Below are 10998 nucleotides of genomic sequence, written 5' to 3'. Positions count from 1 at the left end.
AGGACCTGTGGCTGTAAGCACACACATGTGACCTCAACCAATATATTGTACTTCAGCAGGTCCAGTGTTAAGAATGCTGATCCTCCTGTAGAGTCAAAACCATAGTCCCCTCTTTGTGTTTCCGAGCGATGTTCGGAGCCAAGGTCGAAAATGGTAACAATTGAGCTATCCGGGTGCCAGCTGGAATAAGCACCGGAGGATACAGTGTCTGTGCTAAAATACAGATCTTGCCTGTAAAATCAGCATCAATAAATCCCACAGTAATGTCCAATCCTTTTTAAAAAGTAGAAGATCGTCCCAAAAGTAAAGCAGGAACCGACTGTCCCTGATAGGTTACTGGTCCTTTTACTCCAGTGGAAACTGGCACAGGGCGATTGTCCTTAATAGATATGTCGACTGTGGCTGCTAAGTCTAGGTCGAGGCTTTCGGAGGTGGCCGGGGTGCAGGTCGCTGGCTGCTGTACAGCTGCTATTTGTGTCCTGGCGCGGCGGCTGGATGGCACGCTGGTCTTGCTGTTTCTCGATTTCCTCTACAACAGTAGCACCTTTCTCGGTCTTCTCCGCCTCGCTTTGGCTGACTTGCTGTAACAGCAGCTTGGAGTGGAGCAAGAGCAGCAAAAACTTGAGCCTGCCTACTCTCTGCCTGTTTCTGAATTGTTTCGCCTATCCCTTTATAGCCTCGACAATAAATGCTTGAGGCTCAGAGGGTACAGATGCTGCTTTCTCTAGAGCCTCTTTTACAGACCAATTAGCTCCCAAGGTGTTAACTAGGTTTTTTGTAGCCTGATTACCATTTTGGAGTATACAGTGTTTTAACATAGCTCCTTGCATATAGAGTGGCACTCCAGCTTTTTCTATTCCCTCTACTAGTTGATCTACAAATTTGCCTAATGGTTTTTCTCTACCTTGTTTTATTCTCATATATATAGGGGTTCTATGTGGATCTTTTACCTTATCCATAGCAGCTCTAGCGAGCTTCAGGACCTCTCAACATTTTTCCGGTCCTAACAGAGCCTGTCCCTCTGTCCTTATTCAATTGCCTATTCCCAGCAATTTGTCTAAGGTAACCCCATGTAGAGGATCCCCAGGTTGTCTCTGTGTGGCAACTGACTCCTGCACTAGGGCTTGCCAGCGAGCTTGAAATAACAAAAGTTGGTGGGGTGTAAACACAAGCTTAGAAATACCCTGACAATCTGCTGGCAACAGCAAATATGTACCTCAGATATAATCCAGCATTTGGGATTGGTTTTAACCCCTCAGGGCCCGGATTGATCGTCCAGGACTCCATTACCCCTGCCAGGACCACACTGAACTCCTCAGGGCCCTGATTTCCCCTGCCAGGACTTGATTTGCCCCATTCATCCTTTCAAGGCCCCTCTTAACCCCTCAGGATCCCATTTAACCCCTCAGGATCCCATTTATCCTTCCAGGACCTGACTGACCCCCTCAGGCCCTTTCATCCCCCCCAGGGCTCTGATTTACCCTGCCAGAACCCTGATTTGGAATTGGTATTTTGGGGTTGGTTTTGGGGATGGAGCAGCATTTGGAGTCTGGGATTTGGGATTGTTTGGGGTCCAGGATTGGAGATCTTTGAGAATTGGGTTTGGGGTATCCAGCAGGATGTGAGATCTGGGGTTTTTTGGGATCGAGGATCCGGGATTGGAGAGCATTTGGGATCCTTCCTCGTGATCCAGCAGGGTTTGGGATCATTTGGGACCCCCTGGGTCCCTGAACCCCCCGATGTCCCCAAAGTGTCCCTTTGTCTCCCCTTCCCCCGCCCCCAGTGATGGCCCCGCCCCTTTCCGCGCGCCCCGTTCTGCAGCTCCCAGGCCACGCCCCCTCCTCTTCCCATTGGCTGCCACTCGCGCCCCGTCCCTTTTGTCCCACGCCCCCATCGCTAATCCCCGCCCCCTCTTGGCTCCACCGCTCCCCATTGGCCGCCCTGTGTGATCCCACCCCTCTGTGGGCGTGGCTACAAGACCGATCGGTGTTCATTGGACGGCTCCACGCGGGGGCGGCCCTGGAAGGTGGAGCCAGCCGAGGGGGGCGTGGTGAGTGGGGGGTGCCATGGATTGGGGGGTCCTGGTGAGTGGGGGGGCGGTGAAGGGGGGCTCCCATGGACTGGGGAGGGGCGGTGAGTGGGGGGTCCTGGGGGGGCTCATGGATCGGGGGCGTCCCAGCGCTTTGGGGGGGGGTCAGTGAAGGGGGGGCAGTGAATGGGGGGTCCCGGTGTGTGGGGGTGCCCTGGTCAATTGGGGGGTGCCTGGTGATAACGAGGGAGGAGACAGGACTGAGCCCCAAGAGACGCCCCCCCCCCTCCCCGGTGCTGGGGACCCCCCTGTGCCCCCCCAGCCCCTCTCGGGCCCCCCCAGTCCCGGCGCTGTTCCCGGGGGGTGAAACGGGAGGGGCCGAACACCCGGGATGGGTGGGGGGCACAAAGGGGGCCCGGGCCCGGTGCAGGGGGGGGTCGGTACACGGGGGGGAGGCCCAGACCCGGTCCCAGTGCTCAGGGGGGTCCCGGTGGGTGCCCGACGGTGGCGTGTGACACGGACAGAGAACCCAGGGACACCAGGGACCCTCAGGCGGGGACGGGGCCGGTCCCGGTGACACGCGAGGAGCTGGTGGCACTCGAGTGTCCACAAGTCTCCCCAGTGATGTCACTGCCCCGATGACATCACAGTCCACCCCAAATCCCTCAAAATGCCCTTAAAATTCCAGCAAACCAACCTCAGATGTGAGAAATGACAGAATTGTTTTACACCATTCTCTCAGTTGGTTATAATACAAAAGTTAGTTACAATAGTTATAATATAAAAGCATGTTAGCATTCTTCTGTCTCTGTTTTAATATTTCACTACGGCCTCCAATATAATATCGATTATACAATAATATAATATTATATAATATAGTAATAGGAATTATTATTAGTAATTTATACTATTAGATTACAATAATATTATAATGTAAGTATAAATATAATCAGGTTACATTATTAGATTAAGGATTATGAATATATCATCTAATGTAAGCAATATCAATTTATTTCCCTACCATTTCTGTAGGCTACATAGTGCACACATGAACTGATAGATTCTGTCCCCAAGTGTCCCTGAGCGTCCTCAGGGATGTCACCACAGGTATTCCTATCAAGATTTGGGACTGTTTCAATGAAATTTCCCAGAACATTCCCCAAATTTGTCTCAAACACCATGCAGGGAGTGCGGAGGGGACAAGTGCCACCAGCCATGTCCCCGATGGCGTCACCGCCCCGATGACGGGACGTCGCTGTGCCCACAGCAGCCTCGGGATGTCCTCGATGGCTCTTTGGCACCGCTCGGCCACCGGGGCCATCGTGTGTCGGGTTTTTGGGGTGTCCTCACTGAAGACAAGGGCGACGGGCAGTTGTAAAAGCAAAGTCCTTTATTGCACGGCTAAATCAGCCTCATGGAGGCAGAGGTTGTCACAGCTCGAGCCAGTAAAGTCCCCATGGACCCAGCAGGAGCACTGGCATCTTATCAGCAGCAGTGTGCAGGAAGCCTTCTCATATAAAGTTTCATGAAGAACATAAAGTTTCATAGCACAAAGAACATAAAGTTTGTGATAAACTCTCCCACTTGGCCAGCCTGTAATGAGCCCCCTGAAGATGTATCAAGGTTGACGGCTTTAAACCATTGGAACACAGGAAACTGATCCGTTAGCAAGAGCTGTGGGGTGGGTGGGAGCAGCAGGATGAGCTCTGCCAGCAGCTCTTGGCTTTCCTGGGAAGAGGAAGGGGCTGGATCCAGCTCCATGGATTGCTCAGGCGGTGACTCTTGCTGGGATCAGAGAGGGTCACGGTGTCACCCTGTCCCTGTCCCCATCCCACAGGATGGACCTGGCTGGAGCCCATGGAGAGCGGGAGCTGCTCCAGAATCCCACCTGATCCCATCCCAATCCTGCCTCAATCCTGCTCCATCCATCCCACATGATCCTGCTCCAGACTCCAGCCCTGATCCCACTCTCCAATTCCATCTGATCCTGCTCTGGACCCCTGCTCTGATCCACAATCCCTCCCTGATCCCAGTCTGTCCATCCTGCCCCAATCTCCCTCTGGAATTCCACCCTGATCCTGCTCCACACCTGCAGTCGAGCCGTTGGCTCCCACATCTCTTCCTGCAGAAAGAGAAGATCCATGAGATCCCAGCAGGGATCACAGACCAGGATTAACCCCAGGATCCATCCTGGGATCTGCACAGAGGGGATCCAGAGCTGGATCCACCACTGGGACTCACCGGCTGCCATGTTGTATCCATCCCTGTCCCTCCTCCCTGTGGAAAAACAGTGGGATCAGTGTCAGTGGCACAGGATTCCTGAACGGTGCCGGGTGGATCCGTGCCCCTTCCCGACCCCCATCCCGTGTGTTACCGGATTGGAGCTTCCAGACAATGAATCCAATGAGGACAGTGAGGATGAGGATGGCAGCGATGACGGACACAGCGACCACCACGGCGAGATTCCCGCCAGATGTCGGCTCTGGGAAATGCGGGATGGTGAGGAGGGGAAGGGAAACCCCATCTGGGAATTCCCAATAATTCCCACATTGCCAGCCTCACCCCAAGCGAAGATCCCGGGCTCCAGCATTCCGGGATGCTCCACCCGGCACCGGTACTGCTCCCGCTCCTCCGGCAGCGCCTCGATCCTGGCCCAGGTGTGGAAGGTGCCGTCGCTGTTGGGAACGATCCCGCCCCACTCCGTCTCCTGATCCCACATTTCATCCCCCTTCAGCCAGTTCACTGCGATGGTCCTGGGGTAGAATCCGTAGGCGTGGCAGGACAAGATCAGCGTCCCGTGTTCCTCTTTTCCGGACACATGGACATCAGGGGGCTCTGGAATGGGATAACGGTGAGATGCATCCATGGAATTCCATGGGAATGGGATGGGGGTGAGATCTGCCCATGGAGTTCCCACTGGAATGGGATGGGGATGAGATTTGCCGATAGAATTCCATGGGAATGGGATGGGGGTGAGTTCTGTCCATGGAATTCTGACAGGAATTACTGTGTTCTCCAATCCTCCAATCCCAAATTCCCACCCACCTTTGTGCTCCAGCTCTTTCTGCCCGTATCCAACGTATTTCTGGAGCCATTCAGGGCAGATGTGCCTCAGGTAATTCGTCTTCTGCTCAGCCATGGTCCCGTCCTGTTCCCAGCGCCTCCTGGTGATCTCAGCAGCGCCGTCGGCCGCCACGAATCTCCCATATCCCAGATCAAAAGAGATGAAATCCCGCCCGTCGTAGCCTTCCCAGAGGGATCCACGGATGCTCCCGTCAGACAGGAGGTCACAGCCCTTAAGCCGCTGTATGGTGCAGAAACCTGGGGGGATTATACCCACTGAGACCCATGGAATTGTGTCCCAGCCCCACTGAGCCCCATTCCAGCCCTATGGAGCCCCAGAGTCTGATGGAGACCCACAGAGCCTCATCCCAGCCCCTTGGACCTCATGGATGCATATCCCAACCCCATGGGATGGAACCCCAGGGATCCCAACCTGGCCCCACAGATCCCATCTCAGCCCCATGGATCCATGTCCAAAGCCCATGGATCACAGGAAATCCCATGTCATCCTAATGGATCCCTATCTCAGCCCCTTGGAGCCCTGTGAATCCACATCCGAGACCTACAGATCCCATTCCAGGCCCATGGATCCCCATCGCAGCCCCACAGATCACCCCACTCACCCCTGCTCTGGTTGTACCGGTCCCGCGCTGTCTCCAGGTCCACAGCACACACGTGCTGGTTCCCCACATTGATCTGGGTGTTCCTATCCCAATATCCCGGCTCAGCTCCATCCTTCATCCACTGTGTCAGTGGCTCCATCCGGCCCCGCTCGCTGTCGTAGCGCACAAAGGGGATCCCATCCACAAACCCCATTTCCATGAACTGGGGGATTCCCGGGCTGGGCTCTGACACTGCCACACTGAGGTAACGCAGGGAGTGGAGAACTGGGGGGACACAGAGATTTGGGAGGCATTGAGGGGTCAGGGATCAATGAAAGGGGAAACTGGGAGAGGGGATGCAGGGGGAGATTGGTACAGGTTAAGGAGGTGCAGGGGGTTCCCTGTGCTCAGAGATGGAAATTCAGGGGGGTCCCAGTGCCCAGAATCCCCCCAGGGACCCTCCATGAGCCCCGGGGACCCTCCCAGGCCCCCTGGGACCCCCATGCACAGGGTGCAGAACTGGGGGGACGCAGAGATTGGGGGTCTGGGGGCGTCCAAGGGTCAGGAAGCAGAACCGGGAGAGCCGGGAAGGGTCCAAGGTTCAAGGAAGGGACTGGGAGAGGCGGGATGGGGGATCCAGGGGGTCCCTGTGCCCAGGAAAGGGGGGTCCGGGCGTCCCCGGTGTTGAGGGAAGTGGGGTCTGGGAACAGGGAAAGGCAGGAATGGGGGTCCAGGGGGTCCCTGGGTCAGGGAAAGGGGGGTCTGGGGCTGGGAGAGGCGGGCGGATCCCGGAGGCGCAGCCTGGGCAACGGGAAAGAGAAAGAGACCGAGGGAACGCGCTGGGGGAGGGGACGGGGCAAAGGGGGAATTCCAGGGAATTCATCTGGATCCCATTGGATCCCCCTGAGACCTCCCCGAGACCCCTCCCTCCGGGACCCCGTTTGGGAAGCGGCGGGAGCGGAAAACGGGGGGACACGGAAAGTTGGGGGATCTGGGGGGTGCAAAGGTGAAGGAAAAGGGCGGGTCTGGGGTCTGGGAAAAGCGGGATGCCCGAAAAGGGGGTGCAGGGGGGTCCCAGTCCCGGATAAGGGGGTACAGGGGGATCCCGGTGCTGGGGAAGGGGATGGAGGGGGGTCACAGGACCCAAAATGGGGCTCAGGGGGTTCCCGTGCCCGGAAATGGAAGATCAGAGACGTCTCGGTGCCCGTGAATTGCCATTAAGGGGGGTCCCGGTTTTGGGGTTCCCACTCACCTCTCGTGGCGCCCCCAGGGTCCCCCAGGGTCCCCCAGGAGCCCCAAGAGCGCCCCCAGACCCAGCGCTGGAGCCATCGCGCTGCTCCGCTGCGGCCCCGCCCCCAGAGCCGCCTCCCGCCCCACCATTGGCGCCGCTATTTCGTGCTCGCCAATGGTGATTCGCTCTATTAGTGACGTCACCGGTCGCCGGGCAGATCCCGGTCTCGCAGGTTGGGCGCAGAAGTGGCGGGACCGAGGCGGGACAATCCCCGAGAGGAGCGCACGGGGCAATCCCAGAGAATTCGTCTGGATCCCTCTGGATCCCCGCTGGACCCCCCTGGAGCCCTCTGAGAACCACCTGGGACCCCTCTTAAAAGCGCCGGGAGTGGAGAACTGGGGAGGACACGGAAATTTGGGAGATCTGGGGGTACCAAGGTGAAGGAAAAGGGCGGGTCTGGGGTCCGGGAAGGGCGGGATGCCCGGGAAGGGCTGCAGGGGGCCCCGGTGCCGGGTAAGTGGGAGCAGGGGGGTCCATTTTGGTCAATTTTGTGTCCGTTTTGGTCCATCTTGGGGCAATTTTGAGTCCATCCTGGATCTATCTTGGGTCCACCCTGGGTGCATTTTGGTCCATCTTAGGACAGTTTTGGGTCCATCCTGGGGCCATTTTGGGGCCACTGTGGGCCCATCTTGGGTTCATTCTGGTTCCATTTTGGGTCCATTTGGGTTCATCCTGCATCCCCTTTGGATTCATGTGGGTCCATTTTGTGGACCCACAAACCATTTGCGGGTTTATTTTGGGTCCATTCTGGGTTCATTTTGGGTTCATTTTGGATCTGTCTTGGGTCAGTCCTGGTTCCATTTTGGATCCATCTTGGGTCCATCCTGGGTCCGTCTTGGGTCAATCATGCGTACATTTTGGATCCATTTTGAGTCCATCTTGGGTCCATCCTGCATCCATTTTGGGTGCATTCTGGGTCCATCCTGGGTGCATTCTGGGTCCATTTTGGACCCTTTCCAGGCCCAAGTTAATTGAAATCTCAGTGCATTTTGGGGCCATCTTGGGTCCATTTTGGATCCATCCCTGGGTCCGTCCTGTGTCCATCTTGAGTCCATTTTGGTCCAGTTTGAATTCATTGGGTTCATCCCAGGTCCATTTTGGTCCAAATTTTATGCATCTTGTGTCCATCCTGGATCCATTCTGGGTCCATTTTGGTTCCATTTTGGTCCAGTTTGGGTTCATCTTGGGTCAGTCCTGGGTCCATTTAGGTCCATTTGGCTCCATCTTGGTCCCATTTGGGTCCATCCTGAGTCCATTTTGGGTCCATTCTGGGTCCAGCTTGGGTCCATTTTGGTCCATCCTGAATCCATTTTGCATCCATCCTGTGTCCGTTTTGGGTCCATGCAGGGTCCATTTTGGGTTCATTTCGGTCCATCCTCGATCCATTTTTGTCTGTTTTGGGTCCATTTTTGGTTCATTCTGGGGCCATCCTGAGTCCATTTTGGGTCAAATTTATGTCCTTTTTGGGTCCCTCCTGGATATATTTTGGATCCATTTTGGGTCCATTTCAGGTTGATTTTTGGTCTATCCTGGGTCCATTTTGGATCCATTTAGGTCTCTCTTGGGTCCATTTTGCATCTATTTTGGGTCTATCCTCGTTCCATTTTGGATCCTTTTTGATCATTTTAGGTCTTATTCAGTTCATCGTGGGTTCATCCTGGGTTCACCCTGAGTCCATTTTGGGTCCATCCTTGGTCCATCTTGGCTCAGTCATGGATTCATCTTGGGTCCATTTTGCGTCCATCTGGGGACAGTTTTGGTTCCATCCTGGATCCATCTTGGGTCAATCATGAGTCCATTTGGGGTCCACCCTGGATCCATTTTGGGTGTGTCCTGGCTCCATCTTGGGTCAATCATGGGTCCATTTTGGGTCCATCTAGAGATAATTTTGAGTCCATTTTGTGTCCATTTTGGGTCCCTCCTGGGTTAATTTTGTGTCCATTTTGGTCCATCTTGGGTCCATTTTGCGACCATCCTGGGTCCATTTTGGTCCATTTCAGGTCCTTTTTGGTCCATCTTGGCACAATTTTGGGTCCCTCCTGGGTCCATTTTGAGTCCATTTTGGGTGTGTCCTGGGTCCATCTTGGGTTGATCTTTGGGCTACGCTGGACCCATCCTGGGTCCATTTTGTGTCTCTCCTGGTTACATTTTGGGTCTATTTTGGGTCCAATTTGCATCCTTTTTCAGTCCCTCCTGGATACATTTTCCTCCATTTTGGGTCCATCCTGGGTCTATCTTGGGTCTAGTTTTGGTCCATCCTGAGTTCATTTTGGGTCCAGCCTTGTTCCATTTTGGATCCATTTTGGTCAAGTTTGGGTCCATTTTAGGTTTGTTTCAGTTCTTCCTGGGTCCATCCTGAGTCCATTTTGAGTCCATCCTGGGTGCATCGTGGGTCCATTTTCATCCAATTTAGGTTTATCTTGGGTCCATGCCGGGTCCATTTTGTGTCCATCCTGGGTTCATTTTGGTCCATCTTGGATCCATTTGGGGTCCATTTTTGGTCAATCCTGCTTCATTCTGGATTAATTTTGGGCCCATTTTGGTCCATTTTGGGTTCATTTTGGATCCATCCTGGGTCCCTTTTAGGTCTACCCTGGGTCCATTGTGGGTCCATATTGGGGTCCTTTTGGGTCTACGTTACATCCATTTCAGATGTGTCCTGGGTCCGTCTTGTGTCCGTTTTGCATCCATCTTGAGTCTATTTTTCGTCCATCCTGGGTTCATTTTGGGTCCAATCTGGGTCCATCTTGAGTCCATTTTGGTCCATCCTGAATCCATTTTGCATCCAACCTTGTTCTATTTTGGATCCATTTTGGTCAAGTTTGGGTCGATTTTATGTCTGTTTTGGTTCATCTTGGGTGCATCCTGGATCCATTTTGGGTCCATCCTGGCTCCATCCTGGGTGTATCTTGTGTCAATCCTGGGTCCATCTTGGGTGCATTTTGGGTCCATGTTGAGCCATGCAGGGTCCATTTTGGGTCCATGCTGAGTCTATTTTGGGTCCATTTTGCGACCATCCTGGGTTAATTTTGTGTCCATTTTGGTCCATTTTGGGTTCGTTTGGTTCCATCCTGGGTCCATAATGGTTCTATCTTGGGTCCATCTAGGAACAATTCTAGGTCTATCCTGGGTCCATTTTGGGTCCATCTTGGCACAATTTCGGGTCCATCCTGGGTCCATTTTTTGTCCATTCTGGGTCCATTTTGGGTCCATCTAGGGACAATTTTAGGTCTATCTTGAATTCATTTTGGGTCCATCCTGGCTCCATTTTGGGGCAAATTTGGGTCCATTTGGGTCAATTTTGCATCCATTTTGGTTCATTTTGGATCTATTTTGAGATCATCCTGGGTCCATTTTAAGTCTTTTTAGATTGGTCTTTGTTGCATCCTGGATCCATTTTGCATCCATCGTGGGACCATTTTGGTCCAATTCAGGTTCATCTTGGGTCCATCCTGGTTCCATTTTGAGTCCAATTTGGTCCATCCTGGATCCATGTTGGAGCCATTTTGGATCAATTTTGTGTCCATTTTTGGTTCATTTTGGGTCCACCCTGGGTCCATGCTTAGTCCATTTTGCTTCCATTTTGGGATCATCCTGGGTCCATTTTGTGTCCATTTTGGGATCATCCTGGGTCTATTTTATGTCCATTTTGCATCCCTTCTCGGGTTTAATCTGGTTGTTTTCACCCGAGATTCCAAGGCTGGCTGGTGGCTCGTGTGGGCACGAAGGGAGTGATTTTCCCTCTTGACCTCTGAAGGATTTAGGGTCTGCTGTCTGACTCTGTGTCTCTGTGTTCTGTGCTGAGCTCGGTGCTTGGTGTTCGGCACGAGAATGATGAGGAGTCTCAAGGTCTTGGTTTTCTGGTTTCTCGCGTTGTTTACTAGTTCTTATCTTACAATTCTGTGTGCCCGGCCAAGGTGTTCTCAGCAGCCTGGACACGAGGTGACTCCCCCTGTGATGGGAGGTCACTGCCTCTTATACAGATAACTACGTACCCATTGTTTACAATTCTG

General features: G+C 53.6%; 1 pseudogene across 1 annotated transcript; it reads right to left on the bottom strand.

Moving 5' to 3' along the window:
* Positions 1 to 3782: 3782 nt before the first annotated feature.
* Positions 3783 to 7023, bottom strand: LOC310923807 (class I histocompatibility antigen, F10 alpha chain-like; annotated as a pseudogene). The gene is made up of 8 exons (XR_014592778.1): positions 6947 to 7023; positions 5716 to 5979; positions 5075 to 5350; positions 4592 to 4864; positions 4404 to 4511; positions 4271 to 4306; positions 4119 to 4151; positions 3783 to 3814 (listed from the first exon to the last, which is right to left on the bottom strand). The product of XR_014592778.1 is annotated as a class I histocompatibility antigen, F10 alpha chain-like (transcript).
* Between the last annotated feature and the right edge of the window lie 3975 nt (positions 7024 to 10998).

Source organism: Zosterops lateralis (genome assembly GCF_965231275.1).
Source record: "Zosterops lateralis genome assembly, contig: HAP1_HAP1_SCAFFOLD_344, whole genome shotgun sequence".
NCBI classification, from domain to species: domain Eukaryota; kingdom Metazoa; phylum Chordata; class Aves; order Passeriformes; family Zosteropidae; genus Zosterops; species Zosterops lateralis.
Note: the sequence above shows the minus strand (reverse complement) of the source record. Positions and strands in the feature narration are given on the sequence as shown.